Source organism: Hemiscyllium ocellatum, chromosome 37, assembly GCF_020745735.1.
Source record: "Hemiscyllium ocellatum isolate sHemOce1 chromosome 37, sHemOce1.pat.X.cur, whole genome shotgun sequence".
Classification (NCBI taxonomy): domain Eukaryota; kingdom Metazoa; phylum Chordata; class Chondrichthyes; order Orectolobiformes; family Hemiscylliidae; genus Hemiscyllium; species Hemiscyllium ocellatum.
The window spans coordinates 41,896,475-41,918,005 of record NC_083437.1 but is presented as its reverse complement, the minus strand read 5'-3'; positions in this window follow the sequence as shown (position 1 = coordinate 41,918,005).

The window sequence follows — 21,531 nt, the reverse complement described above, 5'->3', positions numbered from 1 at the left end:
AGCCGCTGGCAACGATCTTTGCATCCTCACGCTCCACGTGGGTCACACCGGAGAATTGGAAGGAGGCGAGTGTTGTTCCTCTTTTCAAGGAGGGTAATAGGGAAATCCCTGGCAATTACAGACCAATCAGTCTTACATCGGTGGTCAGCAAAGTTTTGGAAAGAATTCTGAGGGATAGGATTTATGACTATTTGGTAAAGCATAGTGTGATTAAAGGCAGTCAGCATGGCTTTGTGAGGGGCAGGCCATGTCTCACAAACCTTATTGAGTTATTTGAGGAGGTGACAAGAAAGATTGATGAAGGTCGAGCAATGGATGTGGTGTATCTGGACTTCAGCAAGGCATTTGATAAAGTTCCCCATGGTAGGCTCATTCATAAAGTCAGGAGGTATGGGATACAGGGAGATTTAGCTATCTGGATTCAGAACTGGCTGGCTGACTGAAGGCAGAGAGTGGTTGTAGATGGATAGTATTCTGCCTGGAGGTCAGTGCTGAGTGGGGTCTCACAGGGGTCTGTTCTTGGGCCTCAGCTCTGTAGTTTTTATCAATGACTTGGATAAGGAGGTTGAGGGGTGGTTTAGTAAATTTGCAGATGACACAAAGGTTGGAGGTGCCATTGATAGTATCAAGGGCTACTGCAGGCTGCAATGTGACATAGACAGGATGCAGAGCTGGGCTGAGAAATGGCAGATGGAGTTCAACCTGGATAAATGCGAGATGATGCATTTTGGAAGGTTGACCTTGAATGCTGAATATAGGATTAAAGACAGGATTCTTGGCAGTGTGGAGGAACAGAGGGATCTTGGTGTTCAAGTACATAGATCCCTCAAAGTTGCCACCCAAGTAGATAGGGTTGTTCAGAAAGCATATGGTGTTTTGGCTTTCATTAACAGGGGGATCGAGTTTAAGAGCCGTGAGGTTTTGCTACAGCTCTACAAGTCCCTGGTGAGACCACACTTGGAATATTGTGTCCAGTTCTGGTCGCCCCATTATAGGAAAGATTTGGAGGCTTTGGAGAGGGTGCAAAGAAGGTTTACCAGGATGCTGCTTAGACTGGAGGGCTTGCCTTGTGAAGAGAGGTTGACTAAGCTCGGACTTTTCTCTTTGGAGAGAAGGAGGAAGAGAGGTGACCTGATCGAGGTGTACAAGCTAATGAGAGGCATGGATAAAGTCAATTGTCAGAGACTTTTCTCCAAGGCAGAATCGACTGACACAAGGGGGTCATAGTTTTAAGATATTAGGAGGAAGCTATAAAGGAGACGTCAGAGGTAGGTTCTTTACACAGAGGGTTGTGAATGCATGGAATGTGTTGCCAGCGGTGGTGATAGAAGCAGAGTCATTATGGACATTTAAGCGACTGCTGGACATGCACATGGAGAGCAGTGTATTGGGGGGTGCATAGGTTAAGTTATTTTATTTTACATTAGGATTAATCCTCGGCACAAAATCATGGGTCAAAGGGCCTGTTCTGTGTTGTACTTTTCTATGTTCTATATTCTGGTATGTCCTTTCAGCTGTTGGCAAAAACTAAAGGACTGACTGTCCCCAATTTCCCCATACTTGCAAAACCTGCAACACCATCTCCAGCATTAGATGGGATACTGGACAATATTTGCTGGCAAATCCTAAGTCTGCAAACTATGACACTGACACCAACTTTAAGATTGTCAGTTGAGTTCACAGTAAGTACACTTGAGTGTACTGGAATCAACATTGATTAACACGGAGGACCCTGTTCTTTGTACACACATGACCCTCTTTCAACTCAACAGAAGAGCTCAATTTGCGAGTTAATTTCTGAGGACAATGCCATGACCGATCAGAGTTAAACTGTCGGTTTAAGACTTAAGCAAATTAACTTTCATTCAGATTTATTGGGTGCATTCTCCATGGCAGCTCTTCTACCAATCAGAGTCTATTTGTGAACTAGTCAGCAGGGTCCTCTCATGCAGTACTGATGTGGATTTGAGTATTCTTGCAAATTGCCCTCATGAGTGCAAGATGAAAGCTTTCAATCACACATCAACCCATTATAATTGAGTCTCCTGTCTGGTGTCCCCATCTAACAGAACCCTCCACCTAACTCCATTGAGGGAGCATCATGAAAGTTGACTTAATATTATCTTCTCTGAGAAACCGTGGATGAAGAATAAATGTTTATTTCCCCAGTACCATCCACCTCTGAAGAACAGATAGTATATCCAGGTAGCTTTAATAAATTTGATGTAGCTTACACTGGACACTCATAGTTTCCTCCAATCTGCTTTCTTTACAACAAATGATCATGTACACCGATTTTAGATGCATGTTCCCCAATTATGAGGCTGGCACGTTTAAAAGAATCTTTTAAAATTGTGGCTTTTATATGATGCAGCATTAACACTGCCATATGCTTCAGGCCCACTGCATGAAGAACATTTATGTTCCCAATCTCCACTCCTCCACTACTCACACACACTGAGCAGCAACCCCATTTCTGCTGTGCTTTGGGAACCCATGCCTGCTGGGTCAGTTATGCCCAGGATAACTTTCTGTAACAAGGACAATGACTGGCATTCATTGACACTTTCGGATTTTTGAGCAAACTCTGAATTCTTTAAACAATGGTCATATTGTGATATACAGATGATGTAGTTGTCTTATAGCTAGACTATTATCCAGTGACTCAGGTACTGTTCTGAAGGCCAGGGTTTAAATCCCATCATGGCAATTGGTGGGACTTGAGCTGTACAAAAATCTAGAATGAAGACAATGAAACCAATGTTCGTTCACTAACGTCCTGGTGGTACCGCAACTCAGTGATTAGCACTGCTGCCTCACAGGATCAGGGACAGGGGCTCGACTCCATCCTCGGGTGACTGTCTGTGTGGAGTTTGCATGTTCTTCACGTGTCTGTGCAGGTTTCCTCCAGGTGCTCCAGTTTCCTCCCACAGTCCAAGGATGTGCAGGTTAGGTAGATTGACCATGGGAAATTCCCTATAGTGTCCAGGGATATGCAGGGATAGGGTGGGTTTGGGCGAAATGCTCTTTGGAAGGTCAGTGTGGTCTTGATGGGCCAAATGGGCTACTTCCACACTGTAGGGATTCTAAATGAAATGGCCATCTTACCTGGCCTGTTTCCAAACTGCCCTCTGGGCAATTAGGAATGGGCAATAAATGGTCCAATCATTTATAATACCCTCACCCTTAAATAAAAATAGGTGATTTCAGAGAAAAATAGCGATTAACATTCAGAACAAATGGTGTTGCATCAATTTCCCAAATAATGTACCTGTCACATAGTGAGATATTTTCTGCAGAATAAGAAAAGTGAATACAGAGAATAAAAAAATAGATGCAGGATATTCAGCCCATCAAGCCAGGCCCCTCCAATGGTGTATGGTCACGGCTGATCTGCCCCAGGTCTCAACTCCTCTTTTGTGTCAGGTTCTCACAACCCTCAACTCACCAATATTTCAAAATTCTACCGATAAAATCTCTTTCAATACTATCAGTCACCTAGCCCTCTCTGGCGGACAGCATTCCCTCGGATAGGTTAAATTCCTTCACACCTCAGTTTTATTCTGTTACAATGCTTGTTACTTATTATTCTGTAACTTTATCCCTTCGTTAAACATCTTCTCAACATCTACACTGTCAAGCCCCTTTAGAAACTTGCATGTTTCAATGCGATCACCCCTCATTCTTACAAATTGTAATGGATAAAGGCCATGGATAATGGATAAGTCAACCCTTCATCCAAGGAATCAGCCAGTGAGTCTGTTTTGAACTGCCTCAAAAGCCAGTCTATCTTTTCTGTAACATCAGAACTAAAACTGCATACGGTACTTCAGGTGTAGCCTCAAGAATACCTATGCAACACGTTCCTGTCTCTAAACTCAATCCTTTAGCAATAAAGGCCAACTTTCCATTTGCCTTCTTAAATACTTGAGGTACCTGTATGCTGCATTTTGGTGTTTCACTCACAAGAACACTCACATCCCTTTGCACTACACTTTACTGGAGTCTCTCTCCATTTAAGTAATAGTCTGCCTTTGATTCTTCCTACCAAAATGTGTTACCTCACACTTCCCTCCATTAAATTCCATCTGTCAAGCTCTTGTCCACGCAGTCACCCATCTATATCCCCTTGCAGATCGTCACCACAACAGGCCCTCCTACCCATTTTTATATCAGCAGCAAATTTCCCCTCCCCCATATTATTAGCATAGATAGTAAATAACTGAGTCCCAAGGACTGATCCTTATTGTACCACGGTAGTTAACTCTAGTCAATGTGTAAAAGACCCATCAACCCCAATTCTCTGCCTTTTGTGTGTTAACCAATCCTCAAACCATACTAATATATTGCCCTGATACCGTGAGCTCCTATTGTTCTATCATCTTTTATGTGGCACCTTATTGAATGCTTTCTGGAAATCCCAATGCACTATATCCACTAGTTCCCCTTTATTAACCCTGCTTGTTATATCCTCAAAGCAATCCAGTAAATTTTCAAGCACAATTTCCCTTCACAAAACCATGTTGTCTCTGTTAAACACATTGGACTTTCCAAACATTTTGCTATTTCTTCCTCATAATTAAACTCTTGCATTTCCCAAGCAGCGAATGGATTCTCTAGATGTTAGACTAACTGGTCTATAGTTTTCAGCTTTCTGTCTCCCTCCCCTTTTCAACCAGAAGAGCTGATTAACAGCTGAAACCCTCCCAAAAATCCAGTAAATTGTTAAATATTCTGGAACATTTTGACCAAACATTCAGTACCTCTGCAGTCATTTCCTACAAACCCTTGGATACAGGCCATTGTGTCCTGCATTCAGTCCCACTAGTTTGTCAAACATTTTGTCCATTGTGATGGAGAAGATCAGAATCCTGCAGAAATTAAATCCTGCAGATTTCCAATGTCCTTTATTATCCTTAAGCAGCGCCTTCCAATCCCACAGCCACTACCATCTGGAAGGATGCAGGCAGGAGAGACATGGAAATACCATTCCCTGCAAGTTGCTCTCTGAGCTACACACCATCCTGATTTCGAAATATCATGCTGTTCTTTCAATGTTTCTGGGTCAAATTCTTGGAACACCTTCCCTAACAGCATTGTGGGTGTAGTTCCATTTCATGGTTACCAGTGCTTCAAAAAGACAGCTCACTCCCACCTTCTCTGGGGCAGTTAGGGATAGGTCCAAGTACTAACCCAGTCCCAGTAGTTCCCACATCCTGTAAATGAATTAGAAAAAGGTTGTTTGTCAACTTGTATCAATTTAAACCGTAAGAATGATGGCTTTTACAACATGCTAAAATAATCTCATCCAAAAAATGATGGAAATTAAGCAATATTCCAGATTATGAATTAATATCACTGTTTCCTAAGAAGGACCAGAGATTTCATTTTTCAGGGATTGTGAGGTGGAGTACTGTCAAGCTATAAGATACCTGTACATATATATGTCTTTTTTAAGTGGAAACTTCCAGCCACACAAATAGTGGTGCTTTAACATTCTGTTTAATTAGTAGTATGAGTGCTGCCATATAATAAAACTCGAGCCCATTAAGTTTTCATATATTGCCGTTAATATTTAATATGGTTTTATTATATGGAATGCAACATACATGGTGGTATCGCCTGGGGCTATCGCTGAGTGTTTCACTCAAGGCCTTCTTCCAATGTGTCAGTTGTAATTCGGATCAAAATCAAGTAAAATAAATATTACATATGGGTCAGTAAGGTTTTACAGACTTTGATTTGCTGTGGTTTAACCTACTCACTGCCACCAGGCAGATCTGAAGAATACATTGAACTGTCAGGAAACATTGTACGTTGGAAGGCACCAAAGACATTTCTCACTCGCCCCACATCTGGGCAAATGCTTAGTTCACAACCATTCCTCCAACATTCCCAGAGTAACTTCAGTCAGTGGAGCGATGAGGGACAAACATTGGAAACTCTGTTGACATCTTTTCCCCTTCCTAAAGTGCATTGGAAACATGTGAAATTGTCCTGATTAACATCAAGGACAAGGTATTCTTATAATGCCTTCTCTTACTTTTCCACAGAGATTCTTCTAGAAATGTTTACATGAGGCTGTTTTGCAAAAGAAGAATAATTGTGACCACCGATACGAAACATTGAAGAGAGATACAGTCTAATATCAGTCTCTCAAATAAGCCAGTTTGCAGTTAATAATTAATAAAATCAGTGAGCAGGAATCTAGCCTGTAAAGCATTGTGAACCACCGGAGACTGCAGTGAGTTTAAGTGCAAGACCACAGAGTCTGACTTACTAACCAACAGACAACACGGCACACTAATACACTGCACTACATAGTGTCTAATTCCCCCATCGTCTACACACTGTGGTTCAATCTCACCAGCTGGCTCACCATGGGGAGGATACAATGCCCCAAATCAATGCCTCGAGCTCCCATTCTTGATCAGTCTTTTTCCAACGCACCTTCCTTTTTATTTTATTTTGCTTCCCCTTTTCCAGTATCCTGCCAGAATGCATACAGCAATTAAAACATCACAAATTTGAAAAGCAAACAACGCCTACTTTACTATTAATGGCTCCTGATGGTTAATATACACTGAAGAAGCACTGATCAATTATGATCCTTTGCTCCCACTTCGTCAACCATCAAGAGGGGTTTTGCCTGGATGAACCAGTGTGCAAAGTGAATTCTGTACTGAGTTGACTTTAAGTAAAGTTACTTGTTTGTGAAGAAATTCCTGTTTGATTTCAAGATTCTCTGGAGGCCTGTAATCTGGGCTTAAAATCAGGGTGACAAGCAAAGTGGCATAAATCTTCAAATAGTTACTTTTAAAGTGACATTGGGAGCAGCAAAGAATAGGCTGAGTCTGTGGTTCAGGGGTGGGACACGGGCAGGAATAACATGAAGTAAAATTCACAGCTTGAATTCAATATAGAGTGTGGAACTGCTTTAAAATGTCTGTTTTAAGTGTTCTGTTTTAAATGAAACTTAACAGCATTCAGGACAGAGCAGCCCACTTGATTGGCACCACATCCACAAACACCCACTCCCTCCACCACTGACAGTCAGTAGCTGCAGTGTGAACTATCTACAAGATGCACTGCAGAAATTCACCACGACTCCTCAGACAGCATCTTCCACATCCATGACCATTTACATCTAGAAGGACAAGGGCAGATGATGTATGGGAACACCAAAGCCTGCACATTCCACTCCAAGCCACTGACTATCTTGACTCATAAACATATCGCTGTTCCTTCAGTGTTGCTGGGCTAAATCTTGAAATTCCTTCCCTTATGACATTGTGGACTGCAGCGGTTCAAGAAGGCAGCTCATCCCCACCTTCTCAAGGGGCAACTAGAGGTGGGCAATAAATGCTGGTCCATACAACGATGCCCACATTCCATGAAAAAAGCATGTAAAATCTCTTTTTAAAAAACCCAGCAATGATTCCAACTTTGAGAGAACCAAATTGAAATGTCAAAAGCTCATCAACAAAAACTTTGCTTGTGAGTCGTTCTGATCATTGGTCAGGTTCAGTCGGCTTTTCCACCCAGACAGGAATGTTTAATTTGATTTAATCTGAACTGCGTCAATGCATTTCATATTAGAGTAACATGATCGCTTTCATTAAACTCAAAATTTATGTTAAAAGTGTTATGTAAATACAGGTGTGGCTGGTCCCTGTTCTAATCTGAACAGGAAAACATGATGAAAAACAAATGAAATGCTGGAAATACTCAGCTGGTCTTGCAGCATCAGTGGAGGGGAATCCAAATTAATTTCCCTGTCTGGAGGGAACAGCATTGGAGATTGGAATACTGGGGAATCAGGGAAGTTGCCAACCTGTTAGGATTGGTCTGGAGTCTCCAGGAATGGAAGATTGATCTCCATGACACTGTCTTGTTCCATCCTGGTTGAAAACCACCGGGACGTTAGAAACAATGAGCTGAATGATAATGCACCGCCCTCCTAACCTGCAATCTTCTTCCTGACCTCTCCGCCCCCACCCCACTCCGGCCTATCACCCTCACCTTGACCTCCTTCCACCTATCCCACCTCCATCACCCCTCCCCCAAGTCCCTCCTCCCTACCTTTTATCTTAGCCTGCCTGGCACCCTCTCCTCATTCCTGATGAAGGGCTCTGGCCCGAAACGTCGAATTTCCTGTTCCTTGGATGCTGCCTGACCTGCTGTGCTTTAACCAGCAACACATTTTCAGCTGTGTGAGATAATGCACTTTGGCAAGAAGAATCGAGGATCTGAGTGTTACATAAACGGAGAAAAACTGCAGAAAACTGCAGCGTCGAGGGAATTCTTGTGCATGAAATCACAAAAAGTTTACATCCAAGTTCAGCAGGTAATAGGGAAGGCAAATGGAATGTTGGCCTTTATTTTGAAGGGAATGGAATATTAAAGAAGATTTGCGAAAGCTACACTAGGCCACAGCTGGAAAACTGTGGACAGTTTTGGGCCCTTAACCCAGGAAAAGATTGACTGGGGCATTGGAGGCAGTCCAAAGAAGGTTCACTCGATTGATCCCACAAATAGAGGAACCGTCTATTAACGAGACAGAAAGAAGAGGCAATCTTGATGAAGCACATTAGAGTCATCAGGGCATGACAAGGTCAATGTGGAGCGGATATTTCCCCCTTGAAGGGGAGTCGAGGAGCAGAGGGTATAAGCTCAGGATAAAGAGGTCACATAGAAGTGGGATGGAATTTCTACACAGAGGCTAGTTAATCTGTGGGAACCTTTATTACAGAGGGCTGTCAATGCTGGGTTGTTAATAATGTTCACGGATGACATAGACAGATAGTTCAGTCAGTCAAGGAATTACATGTCATGGGTAAAGGCAGGAAAGTCAAGTTGAGGATTATCAGATCAGCCACAATCTCTGAATGTTGGAGCTGACTCGATGGGCTGAATGACCTACCTCGATTCCTACGCCTTACAATCTTATTGTCTTATGGACATGTCATGTGCAGATAATTGAAAGTGGGATTAGCTGAAGATATCTAGAGTATAACAAAATGGATAATGAAAAGTTTATTAAGCAATTAAAGAAGTCAAGAACTGCAAAAATAACTAGGTCGCCATGTCATTTGCGCTACGTAAGGACTGCTTGTCATATAACCAACTGGAAGTTACATAATTAAAGGAACATGGGTTTTGATTAGGTTCCATTTGGCTTCCTGAGTTCTGTGTCACACCATCTTGGATGTTGCCTCCTCAGCAGTGGCCTGATCTGCATCCTCATCTTCATCCTCAGACATTGCTGTTAATCCCTCATTTCCTCTGCTCTGGAGATTCAATGGGCCAAATGGCCTCTTTCCACACTGTAGGGATTCCTGAAATCCAAACATATGTCACACAGCCATAAGTTCAGAGTCGAGGGTGTGGTGCTGGAAAAGCACAGTGGGTCATGCAGCATCTGAGGAACAGGAGAATTGACGTTTCGGGCATTAGCCTGAAATTCCTGATGAAGGGCTTATGCCTGAATTGTTGATTCTCCTGCTCCTGGGATGCTGCCTGACCTGCTGTGCTTTTCCAGCACCACAATCTCGACTTTGATCTCCAGCATCTGCAGTCCTCACTTTCTCCTAGCCAATAAGTTCATGCTAAATGTAAGGAATGGCAATCTGGCGGTGAACTAAAGTGATAGCCTCTCTGCCAACAGAATGGCCCTCTTGCACATTACACACCATGTCCTTGTGCACTTACATGATGTGTTAATGCGTATACAAAGGCTAATGAGGAGCTTGGTTGGAAAATGGAATCTTGTTACTGCTGACCTCCTACGCTTTCCCTAACTGTCCCGCCAATGTCCCTTTCGCTCAGGGACTGGGAAAATTCAACCCAATATTTCAGAGGGAAGAATGGGCCATTATGGTAAAGAAGGTAAGGCCTCCATTCCAAGTCGATACCGAGTGTTAGTTAGCCACAGGCGTCAAGTGTTTCTGGGCAACTTATTACCACCTAAAGCTTCAGATCACCAATTTGCTCCTCTTGCCAATACCTAGAGTCGGAATGATTCTCATCAATAGCAAATCCCAAATCCAAGCTTTTTTTTAGATTACCGACAGTGTGGAAACAGGCCCTTCAGCCCAACAAGTCCGCACCGACCCTCCGAAGAGCAACCCACCCAGACCCATTCCCCTAACTAATGCACCTAGCACTACGGGCAATTCACCTAACCTGCACATCTTTGGACCATGGGAGGAAGCCCACGCAGACACAGAGAGAATGTGCAAACTCCACACAGACAGTTGCCCGAGGCGGGAATTGAACCCGGGTCCCTGGTGCTGTGAGGCGGCAGTGCTAACCACTGAGCCACCATGCCGCCCCAAAATTAGTGATATGACTGCAATGAAAGCAAACTCTTAACATTGACTTTTGATTGCAAAACATCAAACTTATCTCAACAGGGAGCTTATCAGGAACAATTTTACCATCAGGGATTTCAGCTCCAACCAGAATATTGGTGAAGGGAGAGCAGGAGGAAGAAATGATTTCTTCACAGGTATGAGGCTTTGCAGCTTTCCAGATCTCATCAAAAAGAAGCTGCAGCGTCCTTGCTCAGCTCGCCCTCATCCTTATAGCTGCTGATTACAAGAAACAGGACCCTGATTGACTGTGACTGAATCAGTCAAAGTCTGTCTTTATTAAATGGGTTTCTGAGGTTCCTAGTGGCGTTTGCAACCTTGATGTTCTAATTGACCCTGAACTGATTTTCCGACCCCCACTTCCTCTTCATTCCCAAGACCGTCTACCTCTATCATTGCTGCCTCTGCTCCTAATTTAGCCAATTTGCTGCTGAAAACTCCACCATTCAGTTTTGGTTGTTCTAACATTCACTTCCCCTCTTCTACTCTGCACACACATGTGCTTATCAAACGCTCTGTAGCCCACAGCTGAGGGGGTCAGTTAGTTGGACAGCATAGTTTGTGGTGCAGAGTAATACCCTACAGCCTGGGTTCAATTCCTACACCAGCTGAGGATACCCTGAAGAATTCAACCTCTCCCCTCACCTGAGGCATGGTGACCCTCAGGTTAAGCCGCCATCAGTTCTCTCTCTCAGGTCTTTACCTTTAATTCCTGTCCTGGGGAGGCTATGGCTTAGTGGTGTTATCACTAAACTATTAATCCAGAGACCCAGGTAATGATCTGGGGAACTGGATTGAAATCCTGCAACAGGCGGTGATGTGTTTTGAACTCAGTAAAGTCTCGAAGGAAGAGTCTAATGATGACTGTAAATCCATTGTCGATTGTTGGAATAACCCATCTGGTTCACTAATTGCCTTTCGGGAAGGAAGATTAGATTAGATTAGATTACTTACAGTGTGGAAACAGGCCCTTCGGCCCAACAAGTCCACACCGACCCGCTGAAGCGCAACCCACCCATACCCCTACATTTACCCCTTACCTAACACTACGGGCAATTTTAGCATGGCCAATTCACCTGACCCACACATCTTTGGACTGTGGGAGGGAACCGGAGCACCCGGAGGAAACCCACGCAGACACGGGGAGAATGTGCAAACTCCACACAGTCTGTTGCCTGAGTCGGGAATTGAACCCGGGTCTCAGGCGCTGTGAGGCAGCAGTGCTAACCACTGTGCCACTGTGCCGCCCACAAGATGCCATCCTTACCCAGTCTGGCCTACATGTGACTCCAGATCCATAGCAATGTGGTTGATTCTTAATTGCCCTCTGGGCAATAAATGCTGGCCCAGTCAGTGATGTCCTCATCCCGTGAATGAACTTTTAAAAATCCTCATGCATCAAATCCCATCCACCCACTGGCTTTGTGCTCTCTGAATTACACCAGCTCCCAGACCAGTTTCTCAATGGAAAAATTCTTACTCATGTTTAGATCCTTCAATGCTCCCACTCCTCTTTTTCACTGCAACGTCCGACTGCTCTCCACCAACTCCAGATTCTTACCTTCCCCCATTCATTTGTCCTGACATTGGCAGCTTAGCAACTCCTTCAAGTTTTGAAGTCTTTCTGGAGTAAAGATTGCAATGCAGAGAGCATGTTGGCATATCCCCATCCAAAGGAGTGGCTCCCTGCATAGGGAGGTCGATACAAATCCTCACATAGCACTCCCCTTGTATTAATGATAGCCAGTTGGTGAGGGAGGAGACTAGAAGCGAACCTTTATTCAGATTCAGATTTATTCCCAATTTGGGACATCATAACCATGTGCCCCCAACTCTCCAACCCACCATCAGTGTCAATGAATAATGAGGGGGTAGTGGAGGGGGTAGTAAGAGGTGCTGCTGATGCCCTCCAGCTTCTGTGATGCCCAATGGTCATGGAAAGCTTCAGGTTTGTCAGTAGACAACATGTGCCACCCCGCATGGACATGTGAGTGTGGACGTAACCACGGAAATGTTCCTAGATCTTCATTTTTGTTCTCTTGGGAGCTGGGGGTGTAGCTGGCTAGGCCCGCATTTATTACCCATCCCTAATTGTCCTTGAGAAGGTGATGGTGAGCTGCCTTCCTGAACCACTATAGTCCGTGTGGTGAAACACAAACCCACAACACTATTAGGGAGGGATTAACTGACTATCCTATGAGGCTTCTTATCCATAAACACTTAACCTAAAATTATATAATTCTAATATGTTGTCCTCACCAATACTGAGACCCTCCCTCATTATCTCCTCACAATTATTGCACACTTCTCAGGGAGAGTCCTCATTGCCCTAACTTTCGTTATCATCTATCCAAAGAAAGCTACAAAAGCACAGAAGGAATTCCAGGAAACATATAAACATAGGAACTGGAGTAGGCCATTCAACCCCTCAAAACTGTTCTGCGATTCGATGAGTTTGCGGTTTAACTGTGATTGAACTCCATCTGTCTGCCTTTGGCCCATATCCCTTAATACTCTTGCTTAACAAAAACATTATCTCTCTTAGATGTAAAATTAACAACTGATCCAGCATCTATTACCAGTTGTGGGAGACAGTTCCAAACACTGACCATCCTTTGAGTGTATAAATGCTCTCCTGAATGATCTGGCCTTAATTTGCAGACAATGCTTCCCAAACCCTCCACCTCACCAGCGTTCTAGAATCCCCAGCCCGTGGAAACAGTTTATCTTTCCGTACCTTGACTTTTCCTGTTGATATCTTGAACATATTACTTATATTACCCCTTAACATTCTAAATTCTAGAGAAAATAGGTCGAACTTGTCGAATCTCTCCTCATTACTTCGCCCATGGAGGATCAGCTATCATTCTTGCAAACCCATGTTGTATTTCCTCCAAATCAAAGTTTCAGTTGAAGTGTAGTAATGGAGATAAAGTGCAATGAAGTTGCCAAGTACAGAAAATTGGACGTGAACTGTAAATGTCAGAAGTACTTTGGGCTGGATTTCACCGTAGTCTCCAGGACCCAGATAACAGGACAAAATGCAAGTCTGAGTGATGTCCAAACTGAGCCTGCAGTTCAGGAATAGTATGCTCTGCAGAGGGTTTTAAAAAATTAATTCACAGGATATGGGTATTATTGGCTGCATCAGCATTTATTGCCCATCCTTAATTATCCAGAAGGTAGTTAGATGTTAGATATAAGCCAGACCAGGTCAGAACAGCAGATTCCTTCTATAAAGGCTATTAATGAACTAGATGGGGATTTCCCCCTTTACAATGAATTAATGGTCATCAATAGACTCATAATTCCAGATTTTTATTGAGGAGGAATTTCACAATCTTCCATAATTAGATTTGAAGACAGGTCCATAGAATATTACCCAGATCAACAGTTCAGCAATTACGCCACTAGACCATCACCTCCTCTAACAGACTGAGGGCACTTCAACATGTAAGCTCTCCATTGGCACGACCTGTGTGGGACAAGGAAAGAAAACAGGATACAGATGAGGGACGGGATGGGTGGAGGGCGTATCTGATGCATTTTTCACTCGAACTCTGGGAAAGCTCCTCAGTGTCAAGCAACCTTTCCAACAGCTGTCCCACTGCTCACTCCTTACCTTTCTCTTACTCCCACATTCACCATGTCAGGGCTGGGAAAATGAAGGCCTCTGGGCAAGTAGGGGTCTTCATTTTGGAAATAAAAGATTTGCCTGATCCCAGGTTTATATTTCCTCACTTTAGAATGCAAAACGAAGCATTTAACTTACAAAATAATAGGAGCTTTTGTTTGGATTCGATGAAAGCTGTAGGAATTAAATGAACTGGTGCCAACATGTCTAGCTGAAAGCACCTGCTCAAACCTGAGTCAAAATAAATAGGCATTGAACAAAGGCAGATCAGGAACGCTGACAGATTTTTGTCCTGGCAGCCACCTGCTTATTGCCAACGTACATTGATGTACAGATCAAATGAAAGAAATTTCTAGCTTCTCTTAAGCAAATATGGTTGAAATGAATATTGGGCAGGGTTTGTCTTCAGTCTAGGTGCACAGGAAGGGAATTTTGTTTGACTTCTGGGGCAGTTTTCCTATTTGCTGCAGACATGGACAGAGCTGAATGGAATGGCCAGTTGTAATACATCTACAAGAACGCCTCGGAATGAGGTAAACATGGTCATCGATTGTTCGGCTAACCAAACTGTGGAGTGCATAATGTTAATGAGAATGTTCAGACCAATTCACCAGCCCTCAGAGACTGAAGCAGTCCATGCCCAAATACAACAAGATTTGGACAATATCCAGGCTTGGGCTGAAAAATGGAAGTAATTCATTCCACACGAATGCCAGACGATGGCTATCTCTAATAAGAGACAATCTAACCACCGCCCCTTGACATTCAATGCTTCACCATCACTGAATCTCCCACTATCAATACCCTGAGGGTTACCACTGTCCAGAAATTTAGCTGGACTCACCACACAAATGCTACAAGAGCAGGTCAAAGATGAGGTATACAGCAGCAATTAACTCTCCTCTTGACTCCTTGAAGCTACAAGGTACAAGTCAGGAGTGTGACTGAATACTCCTCACTTGCCTGGATGGCTGCAGTCCCAGCATCAATCAAGAAGCTTGACACCATCCAGGACAAAGCAGCTTTGGGACCTTATCCACAAGCATTCACTCTCTCCACCTCCGTCGCTCAGTAGCAGCATGGTGTACCAGCTACCAGAAGCACTGCAGAAATTCAGCAAAGATCGTCAGACAGCACCTTCCAAACCCACAACCACTTGGCCTGCAGATTGAGTGCTTTTTGAACAAAACAGAATGTATCTGCAAATGCAATTCTGCTAATGCAAATTCACCCCACAAGGTTATATATGTGTGTGTATGTGCATGTGAGTGATCTAACGTAGAAAAGAATGAATGAATTGAATTTATTCTCATGTGTACCAAGGCACAGTGAAAAGCTTTGTCTTGAGAGCAATACAGGCAGGTCACGTAACTGAATAGCAGAGATAGTGAATAACAGGTAAACAGCAGCAAAAACAAAAACACAGGTACAGGTGAATGTTAAGAGTTTGTGACTCTATTCAGTATTCTAACAACAGAAGGGTAGAAACTGTTGCGAAACCAGCTGGTGCATGTGTTCAGGCTTCTGTACCTTCTCCCCGATGGTAGAGGTTGTAGAAAAAATTTGCCAGGGTGGGATGGATCTTTGAGAATGCTGGCGGCCTTTCCTTGACAGTGGGCCTGGTAGATGGATTCTATAAATGGGAGGTTGGCCTTTGTGAGTGTCTGGGCTGAGTTCACCACTCTCTGTAACCGTCTCTGATCTTGAATGGTACAGTTGCCATTCCATGTAGTGATACATCCAGTCAGAATGCTCTTGATGGCGCACCTATAAGAATTGGCAAGGGTATTCACCGTCATGCCAAATTTCCTCAGCTACCTGAGGAAGAAGAGACGTTGTTGGGCCTTTATAACTAGTGCGGCCACATGAAGAGTCCAAGAAAGCTTGTTGTGGATAACCACTTCCAGGAGCTTGACACTCTCCACTCGTTCCACCTCTGTACTGTTAACTTGTAGGGGGGCATGCCTAAAGTCAGTAATGAGTTCCTTGGTTTTGCTGATATTGAGAGCTGGGTTGTTCTCAGTGCACTATTTTTCCAGGTCTTCCTCCTCCCGTCTGTAGTCGGTTTCATTGCCATCTGAGATTCCACCGACTATAGTGGTGTCATCAGCGAAGTTGTAAATGGCATTAGTCTGGTAGTTGGTAACGCAGTCATAGGTATACAGGGAGTACAGTAGGGGGCTGAGTACGCACCCTGGGGAGCTCCAGTGTTGAGTGTTAGTGAGGATGAAATATTGTCCCCAATCTTCACTGATTGTGGCCTGTGGATCAGGAAACTTAGGATCCAGTTGCAGACAGTGTGGCTTAGTCTGAGATCACTAAGTTTAATAATCAGTCTTGAGGGGATAATAGTGTTGAAGGCTGAACTGTAGTCAATGAGTAGGATTCTTACGTAGCTGTTCTTGGTTCCAGATGTTCTAGGAAGAAGTGAAGGGCAAGTGATATAGCATCTGTCGTTGGTTTGATAGGCAAATTAGAGTGGGTCAAGAGAAGTGGGGAGGCTGGATTTGATTAATGCCATGACCAGCCTTTCAAAGCACTCATGACCATCGAGGTTAGGGCCACTGGGCGGTAGTCATAGAGACATGCTGCATGGGCCTTCTTAGGCACAGGGATGATGTTGGCCCTCTTGAAGCAGGCAGGGATAGTAGCCTACTACAGGGAGAGGAAGACCTCTGCCAGTTGATTTGCACATGCTCTGAGTGTACGGCCCGGTACTCCATCTGGTCCCATCGACTTTCCTTGGATTCACACAGTGAAAAATTGATCTGACCTATGATGCAATGGATGTTGGGATAGGTTCATCAGGATTTGTCAGAATAAGTGTTACCTCTCTGCCAAAATTCTGTTCAAAGCGAGCATAGAAGGCGTTGAGATGATCTGGGAGGGATCTGTCATCGTCTGCTATCTTGCACTGTCTCTTTTTCGAACCTGTGATGTCATTCAGCGCTTGCCATAGTTGCTGGGTGTCTGTCTGGGTCTCTAGTTTGGATAGGTATTGGTCCTTGGTTGTCTTCGTGGCTCTGTGAAGGTCATACTTGGATTCCTTACGTTTGAGTGGGTCTCCTGATCTGAAGGCCTCATGCCTGGGTTTTTAGCAGGTTCTGTACGTCCTGATTCATCCAGGGTTTCCAGTTGGTGAACATCCAGATAGGAATATTTCCCAAACATGTATAGAATTCTGGTGTGTACAAAGTTTCTAGTAACACGAAACACTATCATAGAGCTACTTCTCATTCACACTGTTCTTCCTAGTCCGAGGCTAATTACCCACAGCCTCCTCCCATTGAGAAGAACAAGGACAGGAGATATATGGGAACACCACCCCCTGCAAGTTCCTCTCCAAGTCATTCACCATTCTGATTTGAAAAGATATTGCCGTTCCTTCATTGTCGCTTGGTCAGAATTCTGTTATTCCCTCCCCAAGAGCATTGTGGGTCAACCCACAGCAGGTGGACTGCTGTGGTTCAAGAAGACAACTCACCACCACTTCCTCAAGGGGCAACTAGGGACGTGCAATAAACGCTGGGCCCAGCCAGTGGCACCCACATCCCACAAGAGATTTAAAATAACTAAAAGGGAAACATGAGGAAGTGAGCACATTTGGGATCTGCATATCCGAAGCATTTCCTAGTTAACAGGGAAGGGAGCCTGAGCAAATTGGACAGTGAGCAGCGCCCCTTGTGATAAGACAGGCCCCAGACGGACACTGCAGGAGGGAGTGCAGGACCGGGCAGGGAACTGGCAGGTGGCTGTCACATGACACAGGGCAGCGAGGTCTCTGAGGTAAATATAAGAGATGGCATGGGGAGGCGAAGGCCTAGAGGTGATTTGGCCAGGCAGTTAATTCAGACACCGAGGTAATGTTCTGCGAATCTACAAGAACGCCTCTGAATCAGTTGTGGACTTCACCAGTTTCCTCATTTCCCCTCCCCCCCATCTTACTCCAGTTCCAACTTTCCAGTTCAGCACTGTCCTCATAACCTGTCCTACCTGCCAATCTCCCTTCCCATCTATCCGCACCACCCTCCCCTCTGACCTATCACCTCCATCCCCCCACCCCCATTTACCTATTGTACTCTTTGCTACCGTCTCCCCAGCCCCAGCTCCCCCTCGCCCCCATTTATCTTTCCACTCTGGAGGCTCCCTGCCTCTATCCCTGATGAAGGGCTTTTGCCCAAAACATCGATTTTCCTGCTCCTCGGATGCTGCCTGACCTGCTGTGCTTTTCCAGCACCTCTCTGATCTAATCTCTCACAGAAATCAGCAATGTGACAATATTAGCGAGTATCATAGGGTGTTTTCTCTCTGTGAGCCCTGATCAGACTTCTCAACTCATGAGCAATGCCTCAATGGCACCCTGCTCTCCCATTTTGCCCGAGGGCACTGCTGCGCAATAACATTATTCAAATTCAAACTCAGACCTCTGGGATTTCTGACCCTTGCAACATTTTAAAGCCCAACCTCGTACCCAGTCAAAGGCTGTCAGTAAGGGGCTGCCCTTCATCCCACACAAAGTGAGAAGGGAACCTCACTCAACTGACCATAGTCTTACCAGACTGTAGGGCTGCTCTCTCGTTGGACTGCTGGGCGTTTAACCTGAGGGTCACCATACTTCAGGCAAGGGGAGAGCTTGAGAAGGAGAGTCCTTATAGTATCCTTTGCTGCTGATGGGAATTGAACCCAATGTTAGCATCACACATACATTTGTGCATATCATAGATCCCCTACAGTGTGGAAGCAGGTCATTCAGCCCATCAAGTCCACAACAACCACCCCATCTGAAATGCAACCCTCCCAGACCAACTCCCTACCCTATCCCTGTAGCCCTGCATTTCCTGTGGCTAACCCACCTAGCCTGCTCATCCCTGGACACTATGGGCAATTTAGCATGGCCAGTCCACCCTAACCTGCACACCTTTGGACAGTGGGAGGAAACTGGAGCACCCTGCTAACAAAGAGAGACCCACCCCCAAACTTTTATTTTTCTTTTTTCTTTGCACTCCCTATCAGTGCTGAGCTTCCACTACACTCCTGTAAATTATGGCTTGATCTCCCAACATTACCCTGAGTCTCTGCCTACAACTTAGTGATGTCAACCATTGTGGACTGTAGCCCCGCCCCCATGTAGGCCAGGGTGGTTGTGACTATCAATGACTCCCCTTCCTAGTCACCCCTACCCTCCAGAACATTGCCATCTCTCCACCCCCCCCACCCATGTGCTGAGCTTATCTCCTTCACAATAACTGCCCCTCTGCCTCCCAGCACAATGCCTCCATTCCCCAGAATTGACTTCCCCAATTTACTGAGCACAGCACTGTGAGAGATTGCAAATAAGTAGAAAAGTGACGAAATGTGCGAAGTTATTCTGTTTAGTCTTACTCTTTCACTTACGTCTTACTTATTAATAATTACTACGGGTGATCTAGAGAAGGAATCCAGCTCCCACCCATTAAATTCATTTCGATGGTATTATTTAAAGGTTTAATGTTTTTATAGTGGATGGATTGAAGCAGCTGTCATATCAGTCTGGGAGACAGCATGTCTAATGCAGTCAAAGTTATGAAAATATTTGTAAACAGTAAAAAAGTTGTTAACTTTTTGATTTTTTTTAGCAAGCTGTCAAGAGTGAAATTGCGATCTCAAGAAGCCCTGAGTCAAATGAATAAAGGCTTTTGATTTTGGTCTCTTGCCTGTGCTCATCCCTTGCCATTGTTACTAAGGTCTGTTAACAAAGAGCACTGACCCAAACTCGAAAGGAGTTTAAGTGGAGTCATTTCAACCTGGTCCAATCCATTCGGGCACTAACCCACTGCTTTGGATAAACATGTTGCTTTGCCTATACTGCTGTGTTTGTGGTCCTATGGCTGTAGCCTTTGATACATTGGGAAATACAAATTGAATCAAACAGCTGCAAACTCCTGGTGGACCATCTCCTGGAAGTATCTGAAGAGCATTGACCACCCAATAATTCCAGCCAGCACAGTGGTTAACTCTGCTGCCTCACAGTACCAGGGACTCTAGTTCAATCCCAGCCTTGGGTGACCGTCTGTGTGGCATTTACACATTCTCCCTCCGGGTGCTCTGGCTTCCTTCACAGTCCAATGATAAACAGGTCAGATAGATTGGCCACAGGGAACATTGGGGTGGAGGACTCTTCAGAGGGCCAGTGTGGACTCCTTTCACTGAATGGAATGTTTCCACAGTGTAGGGATTCTAAGATCCTTATCAGTCTGCTTACAAATGTGAAAGCTATGCATTTTTAAAATACCTCAGACGCTCTAGTATGGAGAGAAGAGCAGAGGCATATTTTCTAGATGATATGGATCCACTTACAGAGGAAGTGATGTACAAATCCACAGACACCTTGGCTGAATCGTATCTTATTTTGGCAAAGTGTCATTTCCTTTGGGTTTCATTGCTCTGTGAGAGTTCAGAATTAGAATTATATAATTGTAGAACAGTAAAACAAAGAAGGAGGCCATTTGACCCTTCAAATCTGTACTGGCTCTTTCAAACAGCAATCCAATTAGTTCCACTTCCCTACCATGTCGCTATGACTTTCTCTTTTCAATATTCATTTAATTCTATGTTAAAGGCTTCTGACCATCTTCAGGACCACAATTTAAAACTTCTCAAAGTAAGTAAAGTCTTAAAGCCAAATATTCCAATGAGGAGCATTGACTCACGCTTCTTGAGATTGCAATCTCACTCTGAGAGCTTGCTGCAATATGTCAAAGAGGTTATCATCTCTTTTTTATTCCTGTTATGCTTTCCAGTCATCTTTGCTGTATTCTCCATATCTGCACCATCACAGATTCACACTTAAAAGGAAGGTTTTCAGCTATATCATCTCAAACTGGTCAATGGAGTTTTTGAAAGAGCAAAACTGTAAGTTATTTGGGGAGGACCAACGCTGTGTTGTTGGTTCTGTCTCTCAGAAGTGGCCACATACAGCAATGAATAAGGAACTTCAATAAATGCAAAGAGTTCTGATGTCTGTGTTGTTTGTACAGCTTTATGTCTGTCTATTCTTACCTACTATTAGGGCCCTCTGAACTAACATAATGTATTAGCACAGCATAGAATCATAGAAATTACAGCAAAGTAGACTAATCAATACAATACATCAATGCCAATATTAGCACTTCAAATGGAGTTATCTACTCTAATCCCATTTCCCTGCCATGTATTGTTTTATATTTGTCCTTTTCAAATATTTATCCAGTTCCCTTTAAATGACGTTATTGTCCTAACTAAGTAATCACATGAGACACACATCCCAAGTTGAAATATGCTCCACCTGAAGAATATTCTTTCACTTTTTCTCACATTCTCCTATTCACAGGATCCCGACAGTATGGAAGCAGGCCATTCGGCCCATCGACTCTGCACCGACCCTCCAAAATGCATCCCACCCAGACCGACCCCCCCCACCCTATCCACATAACAACATATTTTCCATGGCCAAACCACCCTAACCTGCACATCTTTGGATTGTAGGAGGAAACCAGAGGAAACCCA